Source organism: Amblyomma maculatum, chromosome 7, assembly GCF_055883805.1.
Source record: "Amblyomma maculatum isolate TAMU_Amacu chromosome 7, ASM5588380v1, whole genome shotgun sequence".
NCBI classification, from domain to species: Eukaryota; Metazoa; Arthropoda; class Arachnida; order Ixodida; family Ixodidae; genus Amblyomma; species Amblyomma maculatum.
Genome location: NC_139350.1, coordinates 141,012,825 through 141,029,607, shown reverse-complemented (window position 1 = coordinate 141,029,607; position 16,783 = coordinate 141,012,825).

The following is a 16,783-nucleotide window of genomic DNA, read 5'->3' as shown; positions in this document are numbered from 1 at the left end:
TGAAGACACTGCGTTTTTAGGTGTCATAGATGACGCAACGCTTTCCCAACAGCATCGAGAAGACCAGGAATTGCTCCCTCTTATCGATTTCTTGGAAAAACGAACTACGGTTGTGCCTAATATTTTCGCCCGAGTAATCTCTTCATTCTTTATTCGCAACAACGTACTTTACAAGAAGAACTTCCGCCCTGGGGGAAACAGTCATCTACTCATCGTCCCATCTGCTCTCCGCAGTGAAGTTTTGCAAGCATGTCACGACGAGCCAACAGCCGGTCACCTAGGCTACACCCGCACGCTGGCTAGAGTGCAGCACAGATACTACTGGCCAAAACTGCCGGCGACGGTGAAACACTATGTACGTGCGTGCATAGACTGCCAGAGCCGTAAATCACCCCCTGTGAAACCAGTTGGCCTACTCCGCCCTCTTCAAGTGCCAACACCTTTTAAGCAAATTGGCATGGACCTCCTGGGATCATTTCCGACGTCCACAGCAGGCAATAAATTGATAATTGTCGCCACCGATTATCTAACCCGCTCGCGGAGACCAAAGCTTTGCCAAGGAGTACCGCAACCGAAGCAGCTCGGTTCTTTGTGGAAAACATTATCCTGAAGCATGGTGCTCCGATGCTCATTATAACTGACCGAGAAACTACATTTGCGGCCGAACTTTTGGAGACCGTTCTCCGCCTCAGTGGTACCAGTCATCTTAAAACTACAGCCTATCACCCCAAACCAATGGGTTGACGGAACGCCTCAATAAAACCATCGTAGACATGATTTGCATGTACGTTGACATAAACCACAAGAATTGGGACGAAATTTTTCCATACGTCACGTTCGCCTACAGTACGGCACTCCAAGACACCACTCGCATGACACCATTCAGCCTTCTTCACGCGCGGCCAGTAACAACTATGCTGGGTGCAATGTTGCTCCCGAATGCCGACACCGACGATCTCGATCAGGACGCCGAGAAAATCGCTCAGTGTGCAGAGGAAGCTCGCCAACTAGCGCATGTGCGGATCAAAAATCAGCAAGACAATGATGCGCGATGCTACAATCATAGACGCCGACATGCCATGTACGAACCTGGCGACAAAGTGTGGGTCTGGACGCCTATTCGCAGCCGTGGACTCTCGGAAAAACTATTGCGGCGATATTTCAGGCCCTATGTTTTTCAGCGACGTTTAACCGACATCACTTATGAGGTGGTGCCAGACGGGGTGTCGACCTGAAAGCGACGCCAGCATAAGCCGACGTCGTCCACGTTGTACGCATGAAGCCATACAACTGGGACTGACCTTGACCTCCTACTTCTTTTTTGCTCATCGGGACGATGCTTCCTGAGGAGGGGGCAAATGCCGCATAGAACACGATGCCAAATATGATGACTAACCCACAAGCGCGAGCCTGGAAGAGAAGGAAGTTTGAGCTCAACACTCGACCTGGTTGATTATTAAACCAGTTCTTTCTTTGGGTCCTCCTTGGCGTTCTATCGAGACGTGACAATATTGTGTAAATATGAGTTCATATTAAACATCATGCACATGATGGCAGGCAATAGACATTAAAAAAGGTGCATGGCTGATAACAAGGCTGAAATAACAAGTTTAAATCTGCATACAAATGATTAGATTTTTTTTAAAATAATCTAGAGGACTCATGGAGTTTTGGAGCAGACTCGCCAAGCTATGCACAGGAAATACCAGTTCGCAGCGAAAATAACCTTTTTATCACTGGGAATTATAGTAGCAAAGCAGCCTTTTTATACCTCTGTTGACGAGCAAGTTTATTGTCACTTTCAATGAGCGATATTTGCCTTTTGTGTCATTTGAATTTTGTCACACGGTGATTAACGAGACTCTGCTGAACACACTCGACGCGAAGTTGGAAAACTCACTAAACTTTACTCGACAGAAAAGTGCGTAGCAGTGACAGCAGGCCATCTATATACTATTCATAAACTGTTTTAAAAATTACAATGTTCTGATATTTTTATCCTAATTTCAGAAGCGTTTATTTCAAAATGCTCAGAATTAATCCATCGTGAACTCTAAATATAGTGCACCTTTGAACAGGTACTCTCGATCTTAGGGTTTGTGATAAGGCGAAGGCGTTTGTCTGCTGCTGCTCTTTGATGGCTAGCACACGCAGTATTTTGGGGCGCGGTCTCAAGCAGCATTAATGAAGTAAGTCTTAACTGAGTGCCTAGAAAGACGTTAGATGACACGGCAACAGTTTACTTAGGCGCCGGCCGGACGCAGCACCACTTTACCTAACAGAAGCTGCCCACACCAAGCCAGCACCTATACAACGCATTGCTGCTGTCACCACCATCAGAAAGCGTGCTAGGATTTGTTATTTAGGTGAATTTTAGGTCCGGGAGTAAAACACTGTCAATAATGGATTCTTCTTTGGGATCGCTGACCCATACCGAGTCGCTAGAAGGAGTAGTAGCTGCAACAAAAGCACATTTCTGATCACAACTGCATAGCCGCCGTTGAAGCGCGGCTCACCCGGTCACTTTGTACACGCACGCTAGCTCCGCTGCTGAGTTGTAGAACTGAAGCACAGCTTTCTCTTATATCAAATAGTAATGTTCATTATAGGAAGTGCCACGAGCAAGCCATATATTTCATTAAGCTCGTCAAGACGAATGCGCCGTCCGCTGATGTTTCGATGCGGTCCGAACTAGGCCTATAACGACCTCCATAGAGAAGCGCTCGGCCAAGAGCTACTAGTCCCATGCGCCCTGGCAGTCACGGGTCCTCTTTAGCGGCACTACAGCAGGAAATTAGCTGCATCCAATACTGTGAACGCTGCGAACTTCTCGCCTACTTTCGTGATGGGGCAGGGACCGGCCTTTTACGACACTGTGGTCAATGACATGCCAAGCAAACCTTGTGAAGACGTGACAATGCTGCCGTACGTGGGTGGTGCGCTGATGGAGAGTTGAGGCTGATTAGAAGCATCGTCAGAGAGGGACTGAGACACTGCCCATTATTATGCGTTGCCCTTGAAAGTGATTTCGTGTGAAAAATGCACGCCGCTCTACCAGGCCAGCTCGCGCAGTTTTTGCACTCATGCAACAGTGACTCCAATCTGTCTAAGGACGCGGCCTTGTTTCTTTGCTAACAATACAAACCAAATTATCAAAACTAGGTTTGCCAGAACTGTGGGTAATAGGGTAACTACATAGCATCCGTGCGGCTGTTTTTGTACGTGAACAGCAGTATCCACGTTAGCGAAAAGCGCGGTGGAACATTTCTGTCTGACATTTCAATGCTTTTGTAGTCAAAAATACGTACTCGGAGGCACGAATGAACTATGATTATAAGCTAGGGGTAACTGTGCTTGCAAAAATTGCCTTTTGAAGGTATTTGCACCAAAAGAAATTAATTTTCAGACAGGGCTGCAGCATACATGTATCGGCACTGTCAGGATTTCAAAATGACACTTGTTTTTGGTGGGTAACAGCGGCAACCAAAAGTGTAATTCTTCCAACGTAAGTGTACTTCGCGAAAGTGTCACTAACCTTACCTATGTGACAGGGGTATTACCCATAGTGCATCCGTTTAATTACACGTGAAACTAATACCACTCAAGGCTATGGCACCACATATAAAAGGCTTCGGGCTTTGTACAGGAATATGTCTGTTACAATTCTAAGATGAATAATAATGGAAAGCTCTTATTTCTAGAAACTAGGACTTGAGACATTTAAATGCGTATTAACATTGACTTTTTATGCACTTTCGGAGCTCAGACGTTTTTCTATGAATGTAGCATGAGCATTAATGTTAAAGTAATTTTTTATTTTTTGATTCGAGCACAAGGTTAAACACCCATTTTATTCAGTACACACTTGTCAACGCAAATTAATGATAGGAAAGTCTACACACTTCTTGCTAAACAAAACTGCACCTTTAGAGAATAATACTTTCTAGACAAAAATCCTAAAATTTTAGATATAATCCTTCAAGATTATTTGCCTATAACTGAATGTCTAAATTATTCACAGTGTCTCGCACAGGGATGGTACATATGCACTACAACGTCCGTTGCTTTGTGCACTGATACATAATGTCAAATTGTCTTGCCACCAGCAGCTAGGCTGAATCTGCAGCTAGCCCATTACTGGGCCCTGAAAGAGTAATACCGGTTTCCATTGGGCTAACAGGAGCATTTTTAGCTGCACTAAAAGTGCTCTCGCGAGTTTCAGCGCCTACCAGTGGTCGAACAGGAGCAGTAGCGTTGTGTTCTAATGGCAGAGGAGGCGCGCTTTAGGGGTAATGGAAGCAGCCGAGAGCAGACCTCGGTGCTCCGTCGCCAGCAGCGGAGTACAGGGAGAACGGAGGAAGTCACGTGACCTTTTTGATGTCACTTCTGGCATGGCCGGTCTCGAGGGAGACAGCGCGCGCTTTCTTCCTCGAGACCGGCCGTGCTTCTGGTTATTCGCCGCCCGGAGCTTGGGCAGGACGGTCGAGGAAAATGGCGAAAGACGGCAGCGGTGGCGTTCGGCCGGCCGATACGGGCAACGCAAGCGTGGGAAAAGTTTGATCACATGACGCCTCACGTCACGCCCTCCGTCTCGGTACGCTGCTCTCCGAGCAGAGTGAATGTTCCATTGGGGAGATGAGAACGCGCGTCCCCAGTGCTTCGTGCGCTGCTCTAGCTGCTCGTTGCTCTTGCTCCTGTTCGCCCAATGGAAACCGGTATAAGTGGGGCTGAGCTGAGCCCCGTAGCTCCTAGCCGTTCATAGGGGAGCACCAGCAAGGGCAGCACTGCTTAGGCCCAATCTCATCCCCAGTACAAAGTCCGGTGCAAGAGTAGCCCGTCCAGGCTAGGAAAAGGCGCAGGACAGATGCCTACTTTCGTGCTGTGCTGGAGCATTCTCATTAGTCATCTTGAAGCGGTAGAAAGGAATCAGCAGCAGTGCCACAAGGAGTGAGTGGCTACTGAGGGAATAAAAGTTGCTGATGAAGGAATGCAACAGTTCCCAGCCCTCCTCCATCTCAGCCCTATATACATTCAGCAATCCTTTTTTTATTCTACACTACTGCATTCATTACTTTACCTCTTTATTACATACTATCTTCAATACCTTGCATAATCTCTGTATTGCGAGCATTCAGCATGCATGTAATAAGATTTGTGTGTAATATATTCTACATACATTTTGACTGCTTCTTTGTGTATACGGGAAACAAATTCAATGACGAAAAAGTGCCAGTGAATAACTGTCTTTTTAGTACACACAATCGTTTCACGACTTTAGCTTCAATATTGCCTCTGTCATCTACTGTTAAGGACGCAGAATGTAAGTATTAATGAAGAGAATATTCAAAGGTTACAGGTTTTGGGTAATTTATTTCATGAAAATGCAAACAGGGACAGGGGCAGACCATTTTGTAGACCAGTATCGATTGCAAAATTATGCGCTCAGTTGGTGACAGTCATTATAATAAGCAGTTACGCATTCACAAGAAAAAAAAGATGCTTTTGAACTCAACGACCTTCAAGGTTCTTAATGCTTATATGTACCGATGAGTTTTATTTATGAATGCCGCTATCATATGTTTTCTTTCAATTTACATTGAAATCGGCAGCTTGCAAAGCCTGCTGCAAAATTACTGAGGCTGGTGTGAATATAAATATTAGCTACGATTGATGAGATCCGCTCAGGCGAGATGTTTTGATGTCATTTAGTTTACTTAGGTTAATAAAGCACTTGTTTATTGCTCAGAGATTTCTTCACATCATTTGCAACATACATTTGATAAGACAAAAAGTTTAACATGGAAATAGGCAAAAGAACACAAATTGAAATGATAAATTAGCAAAATACACCATCATGGCCTGAACAGGCTCCAAAAATCATGCATCCTGCTCTATCATTGCTTAATATAGCTAAGATACTTGATTTTTCAATGCCCGGAGAAAGCAGGTACGGAGAAATTTCTGCATAACCTATAGTATGCATATCCGGAATAACTGATTGCAATAAAAAGCTTCATTTATCATCAAGGCCAATCTCTGTTTACCATATTGTGGTGTTACTTTTTCACTTGCGTTTAGATGACACAGAAGTTCGACGAGTACAAAAGCTATAGATATGTCTATGCATCAAGTAATGAGACGGATGTTCCAGATTTACTTGCGCGACTTGTCAGTGCAACCCTGAATGTAATTCTTCACTGTCAGGTCGCAACCAAATTCATGTTATTTATAGGTGCTTAATTTCAAATAAAACCTTTGCATCTGGTCATGAAAGGAACTGTTTGAAATGCGTTACAATAATAGCTTGAGCATTTTGCGTGGCTTCAATTTTGCATGAATCAAACTGCTCCTAGGACACCATGGTAAACTGTCTTCACTAAATCTTGATATGTAAATGAAAAGCTCTAACTGCCCACCACTCCAGTTCTGCTGATACTATATTTTTCATGTAATGAAAATTGAAAACCAGAAAAAGCAGTACTTCACAAAAAAGGTCTGGTGTGTTTGAATTTACTATTGTGAGTTCACGAAGTGATGAAGGATTTGCACGATTATTTGATGTTTTTGCACCAGCAATATCTGAATTCAATGACGTGAAAAGGGACAAATGTTACTTAGGCTAGATGTGGGGATAAATTACAATTTTTATTAAACATTCTTTTTAAATTTTTGTTATTGTGCATGTACTAAAGCAACTTCCCACCAAGTTTAGAAGAGAAAAACTAATTTTTGTTTGCAGAGGGGTGCGCTGACACCCAATAACGCCTATAAATTCTGATTTCAAGATGCAGCCACATAGCAGGCAAGCAACTAAACGCCGAGTGCAATCCTGAGTTAGATGTTTTATTTCTTTGCACTCTCTATGCAAAAAGGACATGCTATTGAGAGTACAGCACACAACTGAAGCGAAAAATAGAAAGCCAAAATTTGGGTCGTAGCCGCAGCAGATTGGCTGGTAAACCAAAACAGAAGCTTGGAGTTACTAAAACACAGCACGTAACCTTTGAACGATGGTTTTCAACCACTGGGATCCTGCCTAACCAATGTGTGCGACAAAGTGGAGGCGGTATATCGAGCCTAGGCGAAGAGGCACATCCAGTAAGCAATCGAAGAAAGCATTTCATGAGCGCAGACAAGGTCGCTGGACAGCTTAATGCTGAGAAACAGAGGCAAATCAAAACAATCGCCACAGAGAAGTGTGGTGCTGAAAAGGATGGCCCAACGTATGCACTAGGCTACAGTAATTTATTAATTTAGGCATAAATTTGAATAGCACCATTTCAAATCTTTAAACTCATTTTTCAATTTGCACTTCTTCCAACAATTTAACCATTAGGAGAACTAGCATTTCCAAACCATTTTGCCAAAGGCTACTTTCGAGGTGGTTACTTGACTAAACTTTTCTTTGGGAATGAGATAGGGCACGTTTCAGAGTTTAAAAATTCTCAAAGATAAAAAGTATCAAATATGTGATGTATAATAATCAGAAAAGAATGAAGTTCATTTTAAAAGTGATTATATTTTTACAAATATGGTCATAAAGAAACCGCAATCGACCTTATCCTGCACAGTGATTGACTTAGAAGTTATGTAAGCAGAAATGGTAAGTACATCTTCATTAGTTTTGAAAGGACAATTTTCTTAAGCTGACACTCTTAATTGCTCATTATGACACTCAACCTTTTTCAATTTGAACTAAAGGATCAAACTTCGAATATATTAGATTAAGAGGAAAATAGGCCATCATTGAAAGTTTTATCCAACTTGGACCAACTGTTCAAAAGTTGACCATTTAGCCCCACATCCATCTAATTCTGCTGGATTAGGTCCTGTCAACTGTACACTGGTCAGAATGCCGATGCAAAGGTGTACTATAATATGAAATATATATTGCTGTATGATATACACTAGACAAAAATCCTGATTGTATATGTAAAGATTAATTTTGATTGACCTCAGCAACATTATGGATAGATGGTTTGGTTTGTGGGGTTTAAAGTCCCAAAGCGACTCAGGCTGTGAGAGACGCCGTAGTGGAGGACTCCGGAAATTTCGACCACCTGGGGTTCTTTAACGTGCACTGACATCGCACAGCACACGGATGCCTTGCTTTTCGCCTCCATCGAAAAGCGGCCGCCGAGGCCGGGATTCGATCCCGCGTCCTTGGGAACAGTAGCCGAGTTCCGTAACCACTGCGCCACCCCGGCGGGGCAATGTTATGGATAGAGTAGGATAGTAACAGAAAATGTACAGTAGTATAGGTGCACCAGATTACTGATAATAATGGTGAGCTGACTGGCCTGTAGAGCTTAATGTGCATCCCAAAGTGAGTTAGGCTAGAGTAAAACCTTTGTTTCTGTATACACAGCATAATTTTACTTGCTACAAGCCTTTGAGCCTAACCCTGTTATAGAATTTTATAATAAAAAGAATAGTATTCAAAGTTACCTAATGAAAAGCATAAAATGAATCTGGAAGACAAAAATAGCAGAATTTGAAATTACAACTTATTCAATGATAATGAGAAGTTATTATATATTCTACAGAAAATCAGGTTTTCGCAATTGATCACCTATACTTGCTGAATAAATAATGGCAATATATGCCAAATAAATAATGCGACTTTATTTGTGATTTCTTTTCCAGCATATAGCCAATAATTTGTATAGGGGGACTAGTGCTAAAAGCCAGAATATTGGGCCAAATATCTAAAATAGACACAGCGCAGTTAACAGAGACAGCCTAGTGGTCTGCGCTCGTAGCTCCCAATTGCGCGAGCTCTTTCTCTGCCAGCTGGTAAACCAGGTGACATTATTCCCTCTCATCTAAACAAAACGAAATTATGGAAGCGTGAGGTGGGGCTGTACAAGTTAATCAATGCAAGGAGTCACAACACTGCATCACCCATCACCACATTGCCACGACATTGCATCACACATCACTGAGTGAAGTAGGGTTTTAGTCAGGTGATGTGCACGATATCAGAGGGAGGTTGGCGACGACTAGATTGGCTAATACAGTTAGGAACTACTTCATCAGTGACGTTCGTTACCCGGCGCAGTATTCTGTAGGGACCAAAGTATAGGCACATCAGTTTTTCCGACAGTCCCGGGCATCTCACTGGAGTCCAAACCCAAATTTGTTACCCAGGTGCATAACTGACCTGCCGGTCTCGAGGTTGTACCCGAGCGCATTCACAGACTGCTGATGTTGAATGCTGAGGCATGCAAGTTGGTGCGCTTCCTCCGCGCGTAGAGAGAATAGCTCAGCTTCCAGCACCAACGGCTTGTCTTTAGACGTGCACCGTATCATAGCATCCAACATCGTCTGGACGTCTCTCCCGTTGATGAGACGTAACGGATTTAACAGAGTCGTTTCTTGCATAGCGGTGTTATAAGCGTATGCCACATAATGAGGGATCTCATGATAGAGCTTGTGTTGCGCACCCACATACATCGAGATTATACGGCGATGGTCCCATTTAATCTTTCCGTGAGTCCAATGCTTTAAGGGTGATATGTCGTACTCTTGTGGTGGCTTGTGTAGCTAAGTTCGAATACGTGTCGAATAAGCTGTGCCGTGAACGCTGTGCATCTGCCAGTATCACTTACGATGGAGCCATATGCCTCAAAACAATTTCGTGAATGAAAAAATTGGCAGTATCGGAAGAAGTGCCCCGTTCCACTGCCATCGTTTTCACATACCTTGTTAAATAGCCGGTTGTAACTATCGCCCATTTTTTACCGGCGGCAGACCTAGGGAAGCGGCCGAGAATATCGATACCGCCTTGGTCGAAGGGAGCTGCAGGGGGTGCAATTGGCTGCAGCAAACCTGTAGGTTTCAGCGGTCGTGACTTACGGTGTTGGCATTCGCGGCAGCCTCTGACATACTGGTGAACAGTGACATCAAGTTTTGGCCTGTAGTAGGCTTGACAAACTCGAGAAAGCGTGCCACCGAAACCTAAATGTCCGGCGGCTGGTTCGCCGGGACAAGCGAGAAGGATATAGTCATGCAGATCTGAAAAAACAATGAGATAGGGCCGAGTTCCAGCACAAGAGTAACGTTTGAACAGAACACCGTTACGCAAATAAAGCGAAGAGGAAAGATGACGGGGCATGTCAGCAGTACAACCCTCCAGGTGCTCAATAATGGGTCAGAGTTCGTCGTCTGCTCGCTGTCGTGTCATCATTTGTGTGCCACTGACCACACCAAGGAAATGACTTTCATCTGTCTCACCGTCCATCCCGTCATCACCTTTCTTTACAGGAGCACTCGACGTGTGGGCATCTTTATTTTTCCCCCATATTTATATGTAGTTATGTAATCGAATTCCTGCAGGCACACACTCCACCGGGCCAGACGGTCAGTACACGGTTGGACGAATACAGCACCGAGTCCCGCTCCACTGGCATCAGTGCGTACCTCGGTGCCAGCTGTCTCGTCAAAGTGCGCAAGTATAGATTACAGACCAATCAGCTTACTGTCTGTTACGTATAAGGTATTTACTAAGGTAATCGCTAATAGAATCAGGACAGCCTTAGACTGCAATCAAGCAAAAGATCAAGTAGGTTTTCGTTAACGGTACTCTACTATCGATCATAGTCATACCATGAATCAGGTGATAGAAAAATGCTCGGAATATAACCAGCCCTTATACATAGCATTCGTTGATTACGAGAAAGCATTTGACACAGTCGAAACCTCGGCGGTGATGCAGGCATTGTGAAATCAGGGGGTAGACGAGCCGTTCGTGAAAGTGCTTGAAGGTATATATAGTGGCTGCACAGCAACCATAGTTCTGCATAAAGAAAGTAACAAAATTTCCATAAAGAAAGGTGTTAGGCAAGGAGACACAATCTCCCCAGTACTATTCACAGCTTGCTAGAGGAAGTATTCAGACCTTGAATGGGAGCAGTTAGGGATACGGGTAGATGGAGAATACCTAAGTAATCTGCGATTTGCTGATGACGTTGCCTTGCTAAGCAACTCGGGGAATGAACTGCAAATATTATTGATGACCTAGACAGGAAACGTAGAAACGTAGGCTTAAAAATAAATATGCAGAAAACTAAGGTAATGTTCGACAGCCTCGGGTAGGAACAGCAGTTTACATTAGGTAGCGAAGCACTAGAAGTAGTAGGTGAATATGTCTACTTAGGACAGGTAGTAACCGCAGATCCGGACCATGAAAAGGAAATAACAAGAAGAATAAGATTGGGATGGCGCGCTTTTGGCAATCACTCGCAGATTATGACTTGCAGCTTACCGGTAGCTAGCAGCTTATGCTTAGCAGCTTACTCAAGAGGAAATTATGCAACAGTTGCATTTTACCTGTACTCACCTATGGGGCTGCAACGTGGAGGCTAACCAAGAGAATTCTATTTAAGTTGAGGACAATCCAGAGGGCTATGGAACAAAAAATGGTAGGGGTAACATTAAGTGATATGAAGCGTGCAGAGTGAGTCAGAGAAATAACTAAATTTACCGACATTCTAGTGGAAATTAGGAAGAAGAAATGGGCGTGGCCAGGACATGTAGTGCGAAAAGAGGATAACCGATGGTCGCTTAGGGTAACAAACTGGATTCCAAGGGAAGGAAAGCGTAGCAGGGGGTAGCAGAAAGGTGGGCGGATGAGGTTAAGAAGTTCGCAGGGGTCAAGTGGATGCAGCTAGCGTAGAACCGGGTTAAGTGAAGAATTATGGGAGAGGCCTTCGCCCTGCAGTGGGTGTATTTAGGATGATGATGATGTTGATGATAGAAGGCATTTGTATCCATCTGCGCAACACCTCGAAAGCTTCTTGTTGCTCGGAGGACCAGACAAGCGGTGTATCATCACGTGTCAGACGTGTCTGCGGATCAGCAATCATAGAGAAGTCAGGTATGAAGTGGCGGTAGTAGGCACAGAAACACAGAAAACGTTTTACACTTTTCTTGTTCATGGGACCAGGGAATTTCACTATGGGGACAATGTTATCGGGATCGGGTTTGACACCGTCTGCACCAACCACATGGCCAAGAAACTTCCGCTTTCTGCAACCAAAGTGACATTCTCAGGCGGGAGTGTGAAAGTAGCCAATTTAAGAGCGTCCAGCGCACTTCTCAGACATCCAAGATGCTGTTCAAACGTTTCCGAGAACACAATGATGTCATACAAGTAAACTAATCAAATCTGCCATTAAAGCCATCAAAGACCGAGTCCATCCACTGAAAGTTCGCTGGGGCTGAACACAGGCCAAAAGGCAATACTCTAAACTCATTAGGACCATCAAAGAGATCATCACAGCATGGCTTCAGAAAGATATTGTCAACTGTCACGCAATTAATTACAGCTATTCACACCTTTAGCGAAATACTAGATAAATCCGGACAAGTTGATGTCATATACCTCGATTTCAGCAAGGCTTTCGATAAGGTTCCGCATAATAAACTACATCTGAAGCTTAATACAATTGGAGTGCTTGCACCACTCATCAACTGGATTTCTGCTTACTTAAAACAGAGAACACAGCATGTGGAGATTGACGGATTCTGTTCCCCCCCACTTGATGTTACCTCCGGTGTTCCACAAGGGAGTGTGTTGGGTCCTTTATTGTTTTTTATTTATATAAATTATTTGGTCTCTTTTATTGATGAAAATGTTAAAATTATTTTTTTTTGCTGATGATTGTATGCTATTTAAAGAAATTCGCTCTGGTTCAGATCGTGGGCGCGGCGAGAGCTTTGGAACCATGCATCTAAAGAATCCCTTCTTGTTCTTGATACAGGCCGTGATTTGTATCAGCCACAGCGATGCGGCTTCAGCTACTGAGTGCGACCCAACTACGGTGAAGCTGACGGAATTGCACGGACACCAGCGCAATGCATCGACAGGCTTTCCTGCAGACGACACACCGGGTCTGCACAGCTGGACGACGCACTTGGACCGACATCGAGCGCCACCATCCGCTACGTCACCACTGTCAGAGCGTATAAAAGGGACTCAAGCGTGGCAGGCGATCAGTGGGCGCGGCGAGAGCTTTGGAACCATGCATCTAAAGAATCCCTTCTTGTTCTTGATACAGGCCGTGATTTGTATCAGCCACAGCGATGCGGCTTCAGCTACTGAGTGCGACCCAACTACGGTGAAGCTGACGGAATTGCACGGACACCAGCGCAATGCATCGACAGGCTTTCCTGCAGACGACACACCGGGTCTGCACAGCTGGACGACGCACTTGGACCGACATCGAGCGCCACCATCCGCTACGTCACCACTGTCAGAGCGTATAAAAGGGACTCAAGCGTGGCAGGCGATCAGTGGGCGCGGCGAGAGCTTTGGAACCATGCATCTAAAGAATCCCTTCTTGTTCTTGATACAGGTGAGAGACTACCGCCAGGTTTCTGGCTATCGTAGTGACGATGTGTGCCTTTTGCTCTTGCCGTGCCCACGGTCGTTTATTGATGTGCTAAAAAATGTATACCATTGTTTTGTTAACTTACTGGCTTCCTGCGGGGACGTTGAATTAAATCCAGGCCCCCCTACTGAAATAATGCTGCAAACAATAATGGATGACTTGCGAGAGCTTAAAGAAAGCGTGGCCACAACAAACCGACGCTTAGATGAAAGCATTGTTAAGTTAGCTTCCATTGACCGAAAAGTGGAGGATATTTCGACCACTGTTAAGACCTACACAGCCAAGGTGGACGATCTTCAGAAAACTGTTGACAGCCTACTGTTAAAAGTAGATGACCTCGAAAATCGAAGCCGGAGGAACAATTTAATACTTTATGGCTTACCGGAACCAACGGAAGAACCGTCCCAATCTTTGGAACAAGAGGTTTCGAAAAAGATCTTTCAGGACATACTAAAAGTTTCAAACGTGTCAATGGAGCGCGTCCACAGAATAGGGAAGCCTAGGGACGGCAAATGTCGCCCAGTAATACTCAAGCTTTCGGACTACCGAGACAAATTAAAAATACTGAAAGCATGCAGCGCCTTCAAAAACACTGACTATAGCATTTCTGAGGACTTCTCTCCTAGGGTCCAAGCAATAAGGAAAAACCTTTGGACTTGGACGAAAGAAAACCGAGACAGAGGACACAAGGTGTTTCTAACCTTTGACAAAGTTAGAATCAATGGCAAGACTTTTAGATGGGACGAAGCACTGAATAAGGGAGTTCCATATGCAACGAATTGACAAACCCGGTCTACTTCCAGTCAAAAACAGCTCAAAAGTAAAATTAAATCTCAATCGTTGGAATCATCCCATGCGTTCAGTCCGCTATCTGTATTAACTGTTAACGCCCGGAGCGTCGTGAATAAGTCTGACGACCTTGAAAGCCTACTTCTTAGTTACAACCCGGACGTCACGCTACTAACGGAAACATGGCTTCATGATGCTATTCCTGATTCCGACATAATACCCAGCTCGTACAACATACTTCGCCAGGACCGTGGCTCGAGAGGGGGCGGTGTCGCGGCCATAATAAAAAAGGGCATTCCATTCACATCCATTGCTCACAATACTTGCGTTGAGATGGCTTGGATCCTTGTGCCGTCGTTCAGGTGCAACGTTCTTATTGGTGTAGTATACAGGCCTCCGAATGCAGACACCTCAATTTTGGAATCGCTGCACGATTTTCTTTACGCCCATAGTAAACGCTACACTCATATTATCTTGTGCGGTGACTTTAATCTGCCCATGATCAACTGGGACGATCTCTGTGCTCGACCTTCTTGTCAGCACGCAGATTTGTTGATCGATTTGGCATTTTCTTTTAATCTTAGACAGGTAGTAGGAACACCTACACGTGTCACTTCAAACTCGCGAACTATCCTCGACATTGTTCTTATCTCTGAAGCTGTCAGTGAAACAGGATTTACTGTAGAAGTTTTACCAGGCATATCAGATCATGGTGCGGTCCTCTTTAGAAGCAATCTACCGCAAAAAACGCTACGTTGTCCAGACAAAGAATTCATGGATTTTAAGAATGCGGCAGATGAAAGTGTACTAGACTACTTAGAACAAGATTTCGACACTTTTTCTCAAAAATTTATCCAGGGGGAATTCAGTGTTAATGATTTATGGTTGCATTTTAAACACACAGTCCAAGAATGTATGTACAGGTACATTCCAACAAAGCGCAAGAGAATGGTTCGCAACAACCCTTGGATCACTCGAGACATATTGCAGCTAAAGCGCCGCTTAAAACGCCTGTCACGTTCCAATTCATCTGTCGACCGTTCTCTGCTACAGTCAATGCGCACAGAACTTAGGAACAAAATAAAAGACTCAAAGTATCATTTCTTCAATGTTAAGCTGCACCATTTTTTTACTAACGCTCCAAGGAAGTTTTGGATGCACATAACGGAAAAAAAGGATCCGGTCACCAAAGTTAGAGTGAATGATACCGAGTCAAGTGATAACCAGAATATTGCCGAAGCGTTCAACGAGTACTTTGCCTCGGTATTTCTACGCGGTAGTGATGACAATAATCCAGAATTTTCAGGTTCTGGCTGTGAACTTCCGGACCTTTTTGTTTCTGAAGAAGGTATTCTTTCGTCCCTACTAAGCATAGATATAAAGAAATCTGCTGGTCCCGATGACATCCCAAATAATTTTCTTTTTAGGTACGCGGAGTGGTGCGCAAAATATCTGTTTATAATATTTAATGAAAGTCTAAGGCAAGGTGTCCTTCCTAATGATTGGACAGCAGCAAAGGTAATACCCATTTATAAGTCCGGAGATAAACTCAGTATTACTAATTACAGACCCGTTTCTCTTCTGTGCACCGCTAGTAAGGTGATGGAGCACTTTATTTTTAAGCACGTGATTAGCTTTCTAGAAAATAATAGTTTCTTTTCCGAAAAACAACATGGATTTCGGCGTGGCCTATCCACAGTTACACAGCTTCTACACATTACCAATGAGGTCAAGGCAGCGCTGGACCGGGGCGGGCAAATAGACGTGCTTTTTCTCGATTTTCAGAAAGCGTTCGATCGTGTTTGTCACAATAGACTAAAACTGAAGCTACAATGCGTGCTAAAGAATGAACAAATTCTCCGCTGGCTTGACTCCTATTTATCTAACCGAACACAGTACGTCCGTATAGGAAACTCAATTTCTCTACCTGCTCCCGTACTTTCCGGTGTACCGCAAGGTTCAGTACTTGGACCCCTTCTCTTTTTAATTTATCTAAATGATTTGACCTTTGATTCCCCGGTACGATGCCGGTTCTTCGCAGATGATTGCATTGTGTATCATAACATTCAATCACTGCACGATCAGACTGCCATACATGATTACCTAACTGCAATCAATAATTGGTGTCAGTCCTGGCGCATGAACTTAAACGCGTCAAAATGCACACACATGGTCATTACAAGGAAGAAAACACCATTAATTTGTACATATAAAATCAACAATGTAGCAATTAAGCCGGTTGACAAATTTAAATACCTGGGTGTAGTAATTGACTCGAAGCTAACCTGGAATGCTCATGTTGAATATGTCGTTTCGGCGTCGCTAAGGAGACTATGGCTACTTAAACACCGGCTGAAGCATTGCACTAGTAGGACTAAACTCGCTGCCTATACGACACTCATTAGACCATTGCTCGATTACGCCGATGTTGTGTGGGATCCCCACACAAAAACTGCCATCAATAACATTGAAAACGTGCAAAAGAAAGCCCTTAGATTTATTTATAATACTTACAGTAGAAGAGCCTCGGTCACTGAACTCAGAACACGGTCCGGCCTCCCAACATTAGAATTTCGGCGTAGACTACATCGCCTACAAAC